This window comes from Lygodium microphyllum, chromosome 16 (genome assembly GCF_053477565.2).
Source record: "Lygodium microphyllum isolate KBCC chromosome 16, Lygodium_microphyllum_v1.1.10, whole genome shotgun sequence".
Classification (NCBI taxonomy): Eukaryota; Viridiplantae; Streptophyta; class Polypodiopsida; order Schizaeales; family Lygodiaceae; genus Lygodium; species Lygodium microphyllum.
The window spans coordinates 10,530,533-10,545,124 of record NC_141150.1 but is presented as its reverse complement, the minus strand read 5'-3'; positions in this window follow the sequence as shown (position 1 = coordinate 10,545,124).

Below are 14,592 nucleotides of genomic sequence, written 5' to 3'. Positions count from 1 at the left end.
AGAAGTAGAACAAAGCCTTATACTTCACCAGGTGTTCCAAGACCTTTTAGCTAGAGAGGAGTATGTACTAACGTTGCATTGACCTTTAGAATGTGCCATAACTAGCGTTAAACAAGACACTAATAAAGGACTCATAGTGAAGATCCTTTAAGGAGTTTTAGCAACCATCTAAAATACTACCATTAAGGAAAATTAAAAGATATTTGGTCATGGGTGTTTAGTCCTTGAATTGCATTGACACTTGCCGGTAAAAGAGGAAACTCCTTAGCCAAAAAACGAAGCTATAGAGTTTCGCATCAAAGTGGGCCCACTTTGGAGGTAGAATAATGGCATTTTTGTATACTATCCTTAGGAAAGGATATAGAAGTGTTGTGTTTCTTAGGCCATTTTCCCCCTTTTATTGGGCTATATGGGTCCCTGACATAGCATACACGATTGCATTTATAATAAATTACATTTTTGGAATCGGTATTTGAGACAGTTGGATTAGCATTTTTAGGTTCACATGAGTTTAGAAAATTAGAGAGCAAAGTAGATTTATTGGGATTAGAATTTGAAGTAGGGCGGTCTACATTATTATAGAAATCTCTTATGGAAGGTCCGCGAGTCGGATGATTCTTTCCAAATTGAAAGTTGGAAGCATGAAAAGAGTTAAAACGACAGTTGTCATTGCCCATATTATTTACCATGAAAGCTAAAAGCTGTCACTCATTGATCTTTAGTTTATTTTTTTCTGACGTCATACACCAAAGATATTGCCTTGTCCAATGTGTTGGGTTTAAACATATTGACTTTAGTTTGGAAAAACGAAATAAGGCAAACATATACTTTCTTTTAAAAGGTGATTCAGCTACAAGTTTGACAATTTTCCATTATAGTAAAGTGCTCCAGAATCTTTGGATGTACTAACGATCTCTAGAGCAAGACACTAATAAAGAACTCATAGTGAAGATTCTTTTAGAAGTTTTAGCAACCATCTAAGATACTACCATTAAGGAAAATGAAAAGATATTTTGTTCATGGGTGGTTAGTCCTTGAATTGCATTGACACTTTTTAAAATAGGAAACTCCTTAGCCAAAAAAGGAATTTACAGATTTTTGCGTCAAAGTGAGTCCAGTTTGGAGGCAGAACAATGACATTCAAGGATGGTAAGAGGAGGGCTAGCCCATTATCTCTTGCAAAGCTACATGGGAATTTGCTAGAGAACATATTGGTAGGAACTTGGGCATGCACTATCCTCCAGTCACCTCGAGTATGCAGGGTAATTGAGGAAGTGTTGGTGGCAAGGCTAGTAAATAGAAGAGATTCCATTCAAGAATACTATGTGACTTTGTCACTTCTATGTTTACTCTCTCTCTCTTTTTCAGTCACTCACTTAGACACACACACATACACACACACACACACACACTCTCTCTCTCTCATGATTAATGCTTTTATGTGTGTGTGCCTTATGTCGTTTGAACCTCAAGGAAAAGCACTAGAAGAACATTGTCTTGAACCATCAAAACAATTTACGTGCCTAGTATTTAGTAAAACAATGATTTGATCAAATTAATGAGAGTCAATTTGAGGGACTCTTTTGGGCAACATACCACTACTCATACATCCTTGTATACTATCCTTAGGAAAGGACATAGAAGTGTCATATTTCTTAGGCCATTTGTCCCCTATTATTGGGCTATATGGGTCCCTGACATAGCATATACGATTGCATTTGTAACAAATTGAATTCCTTGAATTGGTATTTGAGACACTTGGATTAGCATTTTTAGGTTCAGATGACTTAAGAAAATCAGAGAGCAAAGTAGAACTCTTGGGATTATAATTTCAACTAGGGCAGCCTACATTATTATAGAAATTTATTATCCAAGATCGGTGAGTAGTATGATTATTTCCAAATTGAATGTTGGAAGCATGAAAAGACGTAAAATGATAGTTGTTGCTACCCATATTATTTTCCAAGAAAGCTACAACTTGTCACTCACTGATCTTTAGTTTGTTTCTTTTCGACGTCATGCACTAGGGAGACGGCCTTGCTCAATATGTTGGCTTTAAACATGTTGACTTCAATTTGGAAAAACGAAAGAAGTCCAAATATATACTTTCTTTTAAAAGGTGGTTTGACTACAGGTTTGATCATTTGCCATTATAGCAAAGTTGTCTAGAATCATTTGATGTACTGATGAGGATCTCTTGCTTTGGCTGCATAAGGATATTCCATTGTTATTGCATGTGGAACTAAAATTGGCAAGAAGGAAATAAGTGAGAACCTTCTTATGGAATGCCATCCACATAAGAGGATGATCAGTGATCTTGCATATGACATACCACCATAAAGAAGCTTTGTTGATAAAATTATGTGAAGCACACTTGATTTTATCATTTTCAGTATAACTTTTAGTATCAAAATAAGAGTTGAATTGACTTAGCGAAGAGATAACCTTACAACATCTTTAATATTATTGTTAGTATTAAATTTAAAGATACATTTTCTTATCTTCGCGGATGGATTCATTTCGAGGGTGGCATTGATCTTGGAGACCATAGCATCATCGATAGAATAAATTTGCGATGTAGAAAACTTACGATATCGTAGCTCTTGCTCGAGTTGGGCTCAATGTTGACGCTCTTTTTCTAGTTGCATGGACAATGAATCTATGTATTGCTCCATGGTTGGTTTAGGAAGTGGTGATGTGGAGTCTAAATTTGTAGTGCTTGATAGTCCTTCCTAAGACATGGTGATTGCTTAAAACTTGGTGAAACGATCCAAATAATAGAGATGCCTTGTAATTAAAGAGTTGCTTTGCTCATGGTAAGAAAATTTTGGTGTGTAGGTATCAAAATAAAGAGCAGCTTCTTGACAAAATTAGGAGATGGAATAGGCAAGAAAGACAAAAATTTTTAATAGTATTTTGATGAAGTTTTGCAATCTTGGAGTGATTGCACAAGAATCTCCTCTCTTATGAGAAATGTAAGCCAATTATTTGTATAATACAACGAAGAAGTTTATAGAATAAAGTGTGGTTGCTATGTGCATCCAATTCATCTTGCTCTACACATTAGCTCTGCCAAAAATTTAGAAAATCATGTTAGAAAAATAATTAATTGAATAAATATAGCTAGCCATAATAAATCAAATAATCATTGGAATTTCATTAAATAATCAAATCATATAGATGTTAACGCTTGACATATGAATATTGCGATATCACCCATGTACGGCTTTACCCACATTAATACATGCAAATCTCACACTCGAAAAGGATAGGCATCCTCATCATGCTTCTGCCCAAGACAAAAATTAATTAGCTCTTGGAAACATGCATAGCAGTAAGAGAGAACCATTCAAGGCACTCATCCTGTCAATGTGCACACAAAGGAGAAACATTGAAGGTGCTCACCCCTCGTATAGGTGCCACCCAGCAACATATTTGGAAAGTATAGTTGTGACCTTTTATATTACATGGATTGAGATATTAGTCCTTGATTTGGCAACATTAGCCCTTGATACGTTACATTTCTTGGATCCTGAATACTTAGTCCAATTGTGAGAATTATGTTTAGATATTAAAATTCTTTGTCACACTTTGAGTAAGAATAGACCTAGTAACTAATGATATGTTTGACATGTTGTTATCCTGTGTGTGACTTATGTAGAGCTTGGGAAAATTATCGTATTTGTGGGTAATACTATTCCTTTCCTATAAGGTATAGAAATGAAAATTTGAGGTTGGGGGGTTGCTTTTCGTGTAGTTGTCATAGTTATCATAAGCCAAAACTACTCCTTGAAAGTGTCCACTTGGTTTTTCATGCATATGATCTATTGTATTTAGTGTATGTGTACATTTGGAAAATTGTGTCCTACTGTGGGTAGATAGGTCTTTAAAGAGGGATGCATTCTTTCAATTACATAGTATTATCATTGGATCTCTGTATCCCTAGTTTATGAAAGAATAGTCCACTACATTATAGTTTTCTATATATGGGCTTTTAATTAAAATAGCTCTCTTAGATATCTTCAAGTTTGTGCATACTATGTGTAGTGGTTTGCTACAAATAGATTCTCACCATTCTACAAAAGTAATTTTTGTTTGAATGGATTCCCCAACTTAAATGAAATATGAGAAGCTTCACAAATTCACTATGGCATATTGTGGAGATTGACAACAAATAGATGTAACACTACTTGTGACTTTAACTAATCAGTATTTTGGATAAATTTGCAACTTTTGCAACGAGATGAGATAGAACATAGATATTCCACATTGAGTAATAACAAGTAGTAATGTGATTAATATGATGCTTTATTCATGGAAGAATGTGTACAGCTTTTTTGTAGGGTAGGCTACCAACCATGCTTAGATGAGTCGTCATATATGTCTTCTCTATTTAAGGAGAGTTGTAGAGTCACATTAGTTGATGAGATCAGCAAGGATGGATTCCATGTAATGATTTCGTGAGATAATTGTACACGATCCTTGTCCCTGTCCTTCATCATAGCACAAGCTTGAGAGAGAGCTTCTTGGAAGTCCATGATCTTGTGAGTTGGGCAAGAAACCATTCGGTCATTCTGATAGTGCAATATTGTGATTAGGTTAATGTAGTCCCCTTTACAGTACTCAGCATTAAACGAAAGAACATCATTGATCCAAAGCACTTGATCAGCCATGGCTTGATATAGGTTTTCCAAGAGTGGTTGTGATAAAGCCTCATCGTCAAGCTTCATATTAAGGTCAAACTCACAAGCAACGAGGCAAATCCTAGCAGCCCCATTCTTACGACGAAGGGGGATGTATTGTGGAGGCTAGGGAGCTTGTTGTCCTCTCTCAATGCTACAATAAGCATCACACCGGTGAGATAGTCCATAACTGCTTCCTGCACACGCTTGTAGTGCTTAGGCGACATGCCTTGAGCTTGCATATCAGCAGCCCATTGCACTCCCATCTCGATCACCAACTCTTGTTGGGATGATTGGTCTTTGGAGACGCCTGTATCAAAGAAACGCCCCATAATTCTTTAAAGTTAGTGCTAAGTTTTGATATTGTAACACTCGGAATGAAAGTATATATGCTAGCCTCATCATTCAAGTCATAATATGCAATACTTTTGTGAGGAGGTGGTGGTGGCACAAAAGAGCTATGTCCTCTCCCTTCTTCTAGTCTTGATTTTCCTTCTACCTCCTTATCTCTTCATCCTACTATGACATCCTTGACAACCACCACTCTCAAGAGATATCAATTGAGACACTCCAATCTAACTAACCATGCATCCTTCTCCCTAATTTAAGAAAGCAAGAATACAAGACCAACTTGAAGGAGTAGTAAACTCAGACATCTTACCTCATGTTACATTGCAAAAGCTTGAGTGCTTGAACATAGTTTCACCACCAAAACAAAATAATCAAATGTCGTTGCTCTTTGCCATCTACTAGGAAGCACACCACCAATCAAATAACCTAATAAAGAAGAAGAAGAAGAGTAAGGAAACCACATAGAGCTTCATCTTCGGTCAGTAACTTGCTCAATACATGAATCAAATATGCACACACACACACACACACACAGATTGTTGTGAATGAAGTGATAAAGAAAATTTTTGAGCTACCAAAAGAGAAGTTAGAATTCCAATTCAGGGAGAGATGATATTTAAAAGAAATTTCACTTCTAGAGCTACAGTTAGAAGAGCAAGAATATAAAAGAAATAGTGATGTGCAAGAAATGGGACAAATTTTACATATTTTCAGGGAATGGTTGGTTGAATGTGAGCAAATAAATAAAGTTTGAAAGAAAGACAAGTCTATATATATCTTCTGAATTAAATTGCCAGTGAAAAATCCTACTATCTCTCCTTGCTCGTATCATTTCTTTAAGTGTTCAAGTGGAAATGAAGTGTCATATGTATTGTTATTCAGAGGGGCGGCTCATGGATATCCTAGAAGCCAACGAGAAGCCAACTTAAATCAGTTAATGCTCCATTGCAAAATATGTGCGAGGTCGTGTTACCCCATCCAAAGGAAAGTGTAATGGATTTTATTATGTATGGTGATGGGATTTTATTATGTAATGGATTTTATTATGCTCAATTTTCACGTGATCGAGAGCAGATCTCCCAAATAATTGGTTCTATTAAGATCATGCTTGCACTAATAACAACTAATAGGGACTTGAAGACTACCTTGCATTGCTTGAGTAAAAAGCAAGGAAGATATACTAGAAAGACATATGATATAAGATATAAACTACGTATAATATAAGATATAAATTAATGTCTATAAGATATAAACTACATATGATACTCAGGATAACTTAGCTATTGTATTTATAGGGCTTTACCCTTGGTTTATTATGTGAATGTCGAGGAAGAATCACTAGATTCGAGTGCAAGGCATGTTTTACTTGAAAGTGTTTCAATGAAAATATCTAAAGATGTGCCTATAGTAAAACCTCGTGATATAGATTTTTGATATGTTGAAGAGCCTAAAGTGGAGATGGTAAAAAGAGAAATGATAGAAGGTAAATACTTAGATTTCGAGGCTCAATTAGTACCCCACGATTGAGAAAGATTTAAAGAAGTATTATGAGCACATGTTGATTTTCTTGGTCTTGTAAGAATCTTAGTCATATTAAAGCTTAAATTTGTCAATCAATATTATATCGACTTACAACTAGGCACAAAGATTCACTACAACAGAAATGAGGCATAGACGCCCATGTTAGACGCGCAAAGTCGGGTGCGTCTATCATAGCATCTATAAGCGCATGTAAACGTGCGTGTAAATAGACGCGAATTGTGTGTCTATATATCCGCGCAAATAGACGCTAATATAGACGCCCCAGCAGACACACAATTATTTATCCACCTAAAATTGCAATTCACATAATTAAAAAACCAAATTTAATAATAATTTAACCACCTGAAATTGATTCTTGAGCATGCACGTGTGCGCATGATAAAAACCATAGAATTAAGAATACACATTGAATCATTGAATTAAAAAAATAGAGTTAATAATTACTCAAAGTACCATTGGCATCCTCGAAGTGAGCAAGGACACCACAATCTTGGGTATTTCTCTTTTCATGTATACGTTGAGTTCGAAGATGTTTACCCTCACACCAAAGTGCATTGAATAATGTAAACTAGTCGTAAAAGATAAAAGATCAAACTAGACATGCTGGACGCTCACAAGGTGTTCAAATAACTAGACATGCTGGACCCTCACGAGTTGTCTGTAATATACTCGGTAGATGAAAGAGCCCTTAAGCTATGGTACACTTACTTGGGCCTTAAAACAAAGATCAGCATTACTCCTACTCTAGACTTGGATAAAAGTGCCAGTGAAGACTCGAGTGTTTTATGGCTCGAGACTCAATCTATGAATGGAAAAACATCACGTCCACATCTAGGTTCTATCCCACCCTTCAAGTTCAAAAAGGGCATGGGGTTTGGAATTCCTAGCTTTTTTAAAGGCAAGCCAAAACCATTGAATAGTTTGATGGAAGGCCCTCCCTTTTTCTATTTTGAAAATGTTGAGAACGTTCCCGATTCTGAGTGGGAGACCATCAAATGGCATTTTAATGGCATAGATCTAGAGTTCACAGACTCTAGATATTTTTTAGCATGCTTTAGGCTGAGATGGTTATGTTTATAACCTTCTAGTAGATGGAAGAAGGTTGATCCTTCCCCCTACTCCCATGACAATCTTTGAGGTGCTTCTGATCCGAGAGAGAAGCTGAATTGCATAAACACACGGGGTGCCCCTAGCACTATATGTGGATTGATAAGAAAAATATTTTCTTTCCACAAAGAAAGCAAGATACCTTCTTATCTTCAACATGAGATTGTCCTGTCATGCAAAATATGGAACTTGGTTTGGGTCAACCCAGGCCAAGCTGCCCCACTTGAATCCCATGAGATTGAGCTGGTGCTTGGATATGATCGTGACTACACTTGAGGCTGCTCTACCCTTTCAGATCGGTATGATGCATTGGGTAACTCATTTCAGGTCAATACTATTGCGTACAGTCTTTCACCATTGAAAGAATTATATCCGCAAGGTTTAACAGTTTTGTCCTTATTCTCGAGCCTTGGTGGAAAAGAAGTGGCATTGCACAAATTGGGTATAATTTTTAAGGCTGTTGTTATTGTGGAGATCAATGATAAATGTAAAAACATAATAGCCAGCTAGTGGAACAAAACCTTCCAAACAGGCCGATTTCAAATGGAGGATGATGTTAGAGATCTTACTGATGATAAGTTGGCTGAGATTTTGGATGCAGTGGGAAAGATTGACCTCATAATTGTGGGAAGCCCTTGCAACAATCTCTCAGGCAACAATAGAGTAAGCAGGGTAGGCTTGGGTGGCAAAGAATCCTATCTTTTCTTTAAATTTCCTTCTGTCTATCCTTGGCCGCTTGGATGTCCTACCTTATTGAATTTACTTGGTCATCCATCTCTTTCAACATCTTCCTTAAAGCTTCAACCCTTAAGGTTGGATCTGAAAAGTTTAGGGGACTTCGACAATCATGACCGTACAATGCTTGGAAAGGGGTCATCTGAATGCTTTGCTAGTAAGAAGCATTGTATGCAAGTTCAACCAAAGGTAAGTTTTGAATCCACCTCTTCGGCTCACGACAACAGTATGCCCTTAGCATATCCTCCATGACTTGATTTACTCGCTCTCTTTGGCCGTCCGTTTGGGGATGGTAAGTAGTGCTAAAGCAGAGTTGAGTCCCAATAGCTTCAAAGATAGCCCTTGAGAAGTGTGATGTGAAGACAGAATCACGATCACTAATGATCCTTCTAGGTAACCCATGTAGCTTGAATATCTCCTTGATAAACAATCTTGCAATGTTTGAGGCTTTATAGTTTGTCTTCACTGGAATAAGGTATGCAACCTTAGTAAGCATGTCAACCACAACCATGATGGAGTTGTATCCTCCCTGGACTTGGGGTAGGCCAGATCATGACATGCATCCTCTCTAGCTAACTCAAGTATAGGGTTGTTTGGCATAAATACTTTTGTAGCTAGAGATCTGGCTGTTGATGGATTCTGCAGGATTAGAGAATTAAGGAATGCCTTGCGACTGAGTGCGTCGACAACTACATTCTCTTTCCCTGGTCGGTACTTGATTTCAAAGTCATACTCTTCCAATACTTCAATCCACCAACGTTGCCTCATGTTGAGCTCGTTCTGGGTAAAGATCCATTTGAGGCTCTTATGGTCAGTTACTAGAGTAAACTTGTTACCCAACAGGTAGTGTCTCCAAAGCTTTAGAGCATGGATGACAGCTAACAATTCCAAATCATGCGTAGCATAATTCTTTTCATGACTCTTCAATTTCCTTGAAGAGTATGCTACTGGATGACCTTCTTGCATGAGCACACATCCCAAGGCAAGTATGCTAGCATCAGTTACTACCTCGAACTCTTTATTGAGGTCTGGAAGTTTTAGGATAGGTGCTGATACCAAACTTTGCTTCAATCTATCGAAGCTGTTTTGTTCGGGAGTTAACCATGCAATGGAAGTTTACTTCTTCAGTAAGTCCCCGTCAGAGATGCTGCAATCAAAGCATAGTTTTTATGAAGACCCTATACCATCCTGTCAATCCAAGGAAGCTGTGTATCTCTTTGATGGATGTTGGTATTGGCCACTCAAGCACATCTCTGACCTTGGCTAGGTCCACTGAGATTCCTTCTGCTGAAACTATGAATCCCAGATATTCAATCTGATGTTTGAAGAATGCACACTTTTTCATCTTAGCATACAGCTTATGCAACCTCATTGTCTCTAGGACAATCCAAAGTTCGGGTTCATGATCTTCTTCATTTTTAGAATAGATAAAGTGTCATTGAAGAAGACAAGCACGAAATCATCAAGATATGGCCTAAAGATATCTTGCATTAACCTGTTGAAGGTGGCAGGTGCATTCGTAAGTCCGAATGACATAACTAGGAACTCAAAGTGCCGATATCTTGTATTGAAGGCCATCTTGGGGATATCTTCTTCCTTGATCCGTATCTAATAATAACCTGACCTGAGATCAATCTTGGAGAAGATCTTTGCACCTTGAAGACGATCAAGAAGCTCATCTATTCTAGGAATAGGGTACTTATTCTTGACCGTTGCTTGTTTCAATCCTCGGTAATCAATACATAGTCGAAGTGTCCCATCTTTATTTTTCTGGAATAGTACTAGAGCTCCCCACGGTGAACTGCTAGGACGGATGTAGCCCTGATCTAGCAGTTTCTTGAGTTGTTCTTTCAGCTCAATTGCTTCTGGTATGGACATTCTATAACGTCTCTTTGCAATTGGCACAATTCCTGGTACTAACTTAATCTCATGATCCAGTTCTCTTTGAGGTGGGAGTTCCGTCAACTCTTCAGGGAATACGTCTGCGTATTCCTTTAGCCAAGAAGGTCCTTCATTAGACTCTTGTTTCTGATCTAACTTGTTGAGTTTGACCAAGTAGACACGTAATCCTTTCCTGACTCCTTTTATGATCCGAGATACTTTGGCCAATTGGATTCTTGGTACTCTAGCCTCACCTTGGGTTGTGAGTAATTCCTTTTCAGAGTTTCAAAAGGAAACTTGACCCTTTCCACAGTGAATGTGAGCGTCATTAGGCATAAGCCAATCCATTCTGAGTAGATACTCATGGATACCTAATTTCATGACTCTGAATTTGATCGAAGTCTTCTTTCCTCCCAGAAAGAATTCCACCTTAGCAGTTTGCCTGGTATAAGTAACCTCACGACCATTTGCCAATTCCACAAGCAGGGTAGGTGCTTCTACTGTGGCTATTCCTAATCTTTTTGCACATGCTAGTGAGATAAAGAAATGTGTACTGCCACAATCAATCAAGGTCTTGAAACTTTTACCTTGATAGTCCGACGGTGTCTGAATCACCGAGAACTGGCGATTCGGTCCTTTCTTGTGTAGAGCGGCATGGACTGTCGCCCTTTCAAATTTTGCTTCCATGGTCGGATCTTCTTCTTCTTCTTCTTCCCACATTTGCCTATTGGCAATGCAGGCGGTCCTTCCTCTTCCTTGGGTAACAGCTCCTTGACCATGGCCTGTTCCTTGGAAAGGCGCTTCGCGATGTCCTCCACCAAGCTTGGGACATTGCCTCTTGAAGTGACCAGGTTCGTTGGAGTGGAAAAAACGGAGGTTTCGGCCATTGCTTTGAGTAGGAACAAAGTTGTTGACATTGTTAGTCCTTGCTTTCTTTCTTCGCCCTTGGTTATGACCTTGAACTCTCTTCATTTGAGGTCTGAATGCTCCTCTGTTCGGGTCATTATAAGACTAAGTTTTGTTACCCCTTGGTCTAGCGTGCACCTCCTGAATTATAGGTGCCGCTCGAATGAGTGTATCCTAAAGATCTGATGGATGCATAGATTCGAGATGGGTATTGACTGATGGATTCAAACCCGCACAAAATTTGGACACCTATACTGTGTCATGTCCATCTGCGGTCCATACTTAAGAAGTGAGACAAATTTAGAATAGTATGCATCAAGCATGAGCCCCAGCTGTTTTAGCTCGTAGAACTCATTCATTTTCTGCATGCGATAAGCAAGTGGTAAATATCTTCATTGCACGGCTTTCTTCAGCTTCTCCCATGTAACGGATCCCTCCGCGATCCCTTGATCCCTGCACCATTGCTTCCACCAAAGTCTGGCTTCGCCAATGAGATTTAGCTTGGCGAGCATAGCCTGGTTGGCGGGTGCAGTTTCGGTTGCTTCAAAGTAATCCTCCATGGATTCAATCCAAATTTCAGCGTCCACTTGGACGAATCTGCCTCTCCCATCAAACTCGGGTGGCTTAATCTGCTTGAGAAGGAACTTATTCTCCTAGATTACAGCAATACTTGATGTAGGAGGCAAACTAGGAACCTGTACTTGGGGTTGTGCCTGGATAAAGGTTTCGTAACATTATTATACGATAATCATTATTGATTTATATTACATCTTCAATTCTGCTATCATGTAAACAATGTAGCTACTTAACTTTTTATCAACTCTTATGCACAATCAGACATTGATAAAAAGAAGTCTTTATTTGTATTTATATGGCCATAGCCCTTTCAAATACAATATTTCTTGCGATGATAAGCCAACTGTTACATTTAGTTTGGGGAGAACATTGTATTACATTTATCTACATGAACTGTATAATAGTAAGGTTTTGGGTCATGGATCTTTAGGAATCGGTACGTCATTGGAAGTTCAAGATATCCTGTCCGTTGGAATCCATACTTCTCATGGCGGCCCAACACTTTAATCCTGTAGGCGGGGATTACACGGGTTACTTCCTCATATACATATGAGTTCATCTCAACCCTCTGACCTCGGATATGTAAAGTTGAGTTTACGTGAGCTTCCACAAAAATGAATAGCTTCACGACTTTCAGGTCTTCCAACCACTTGATCCTCTTTAGGTTGGTTTGTAGATAAGCAAACCGGTGGGTGGCTATATAGTATATTCCTAAAGCACTCATCCATCTTCATTCCATGTACAAAGGTGATGTATTATAGATTTGCTCTAGGATGTTCATCATCCCAACCCTTTGTCAATAATGTGGAGAATGCATTGCAGTCATAAACATGACTCGAAATACCAAGAACTTGTTCCATGCTTCATAATTCTGCATGATAGTATTGAAGGTAAGGAAATGTTTGGAACATCAACATTTGCTTTACTTCTTCTTATTAAGATTTCATAAAACAATTCCATTGTTGGTTTGCTCTGATACCAACTGTAATGTGTCCACTAGTGTTATCTAGCACACGTCTTACCAATCCATCGGAAAGGAAGTCTAGAAAGCTCCACCCAGCACTCCCATGGAATATTACGAGGTTTGCGATCTAGGGCTTTCCGCGTCTGCCACGTAGCGGAAGTATTCTGGTCATTCCCACTTAGGATCGACCTCAGTTAGGGTTTACCTGATTGGTCATTTCCTAATAGCAACTAGCGTCGGACCTAAGCGAACTGATTAACGCACAAAATGCCAGGTCTGAAGTGGATCCATGTTGCACTTGGTTTAAGTAGAATGGGAAACAAGAGGGAGGCAAGCTCAACCTCTCTGTCATAAGGCATAGTCCCATTCCGTTCCCCTAAAACAACGTAAATGGGGTCTAATTATAACTCTAGGTCAATGCTTTTGTTGTTCGTGTTCTTTGACAATCCTCCTGTTGTCCATCGTGATTTGAGAAAAGTTCTTGGCCAACCGAAACCACCCATCCATAGGACGAAACTATGGCCCATCCTCTGCACTTTCCTCAGGTTGTTTTAGTTATTTAATTACCTAACACATTAGTTGGACATGTAACAAACAACTTCTTTAATTAACCCATTAGGCACTGGTTCTTTCACGTAATCTTATCACTTGACATAGAAAAACAATATCAGACAAGTTCCTTATTAATAGCTTATCATATTTATCTTTGAAATACAAAGAGTCTAGCCCGTAGGCTTATGCACAATCCGCCCGAAGGCTATCTAGCAGTCCACAGGGATTACTATTCCAAGTTTCCGCACGTACACTAGTATGCGGGCCTCGAGCTCCAATCCTGAGTCACGTTAGCCTCTTTCGCAGGACTTGCAAGGTGAGAGATTTATAGCCAGAGCCCCCCTGGCACCCAAGCATCCTCCTGCTCCAAGTAGCGCTCAACGGAGAGACCTCTCGTGACAGGTTTGGTCCACTTTCCCAGTGCGGTGAACAACCCCCTTGGTTAGGGTTAGGCAGGCAGTCAGGGGTAACTGAAGCTGCCTCTCCCTTCAGGACTTCAACCTAAGATATAGATATCCATTTATCTTTTAATTCATTGATCAAACAAAGCCAAACAATGCTCTAAAATCTGTAGCAAGCACAAACATTTCCATTGATCGTTTTTGTTGGCAAACTGCTAAGGAATGAATCCTTCCTTTCGAATGCGTCGAGCACTCGATTCGGGATGACTTGCAACTTGGCAAGATTCCTTATTTCCTGCGTTAGGGCATACCCAAATAACCCAACTTGTTCAAGCCTTAAGCTCATTGGTTACTTCAGTTAATCGGCTGGTCTTTAGTTTCTAAACAATCTTCCTTACTCAAGAAGGATACTAAAGTATTCATCCTCTTGCAAGATAACTTGCGTAAGGATCCGCCAACCCCATTGCGAGACTTTGGCCATTCTCTTGTGATCTAATCACAAGATCATATGACTCTGCATTGCTAAGCAAGCGTCGCATAGAACTATGAGACAATGGAGTCATGAATCAATTTGTTTCAAGTTCTTTAAGTTGGCGTTGTTAGACCTAGGGTTTCCAAGCTTCATCTTTGTAAGATTCTCAGGAACAAACTCTAGTTCCTTTTACGATTACAATTCATTGTCCCTATATTCAAGGAATGTGGCAAGTATTTAAGGTGTAGGCATTTCTTGGAATTTAACTCATTCCCAATTAGTATTTTGCAGCGTAGGTGTTTTAAGTTTATGTTAATTTGGTTAACTCTAGAAGATAATTTCGAGATTACTTCCACATGATTCATTGTCTATGCGTAAATTGATTTTTCAATCCTAAAATTTATCGATTTGAGGTTAAGTTAA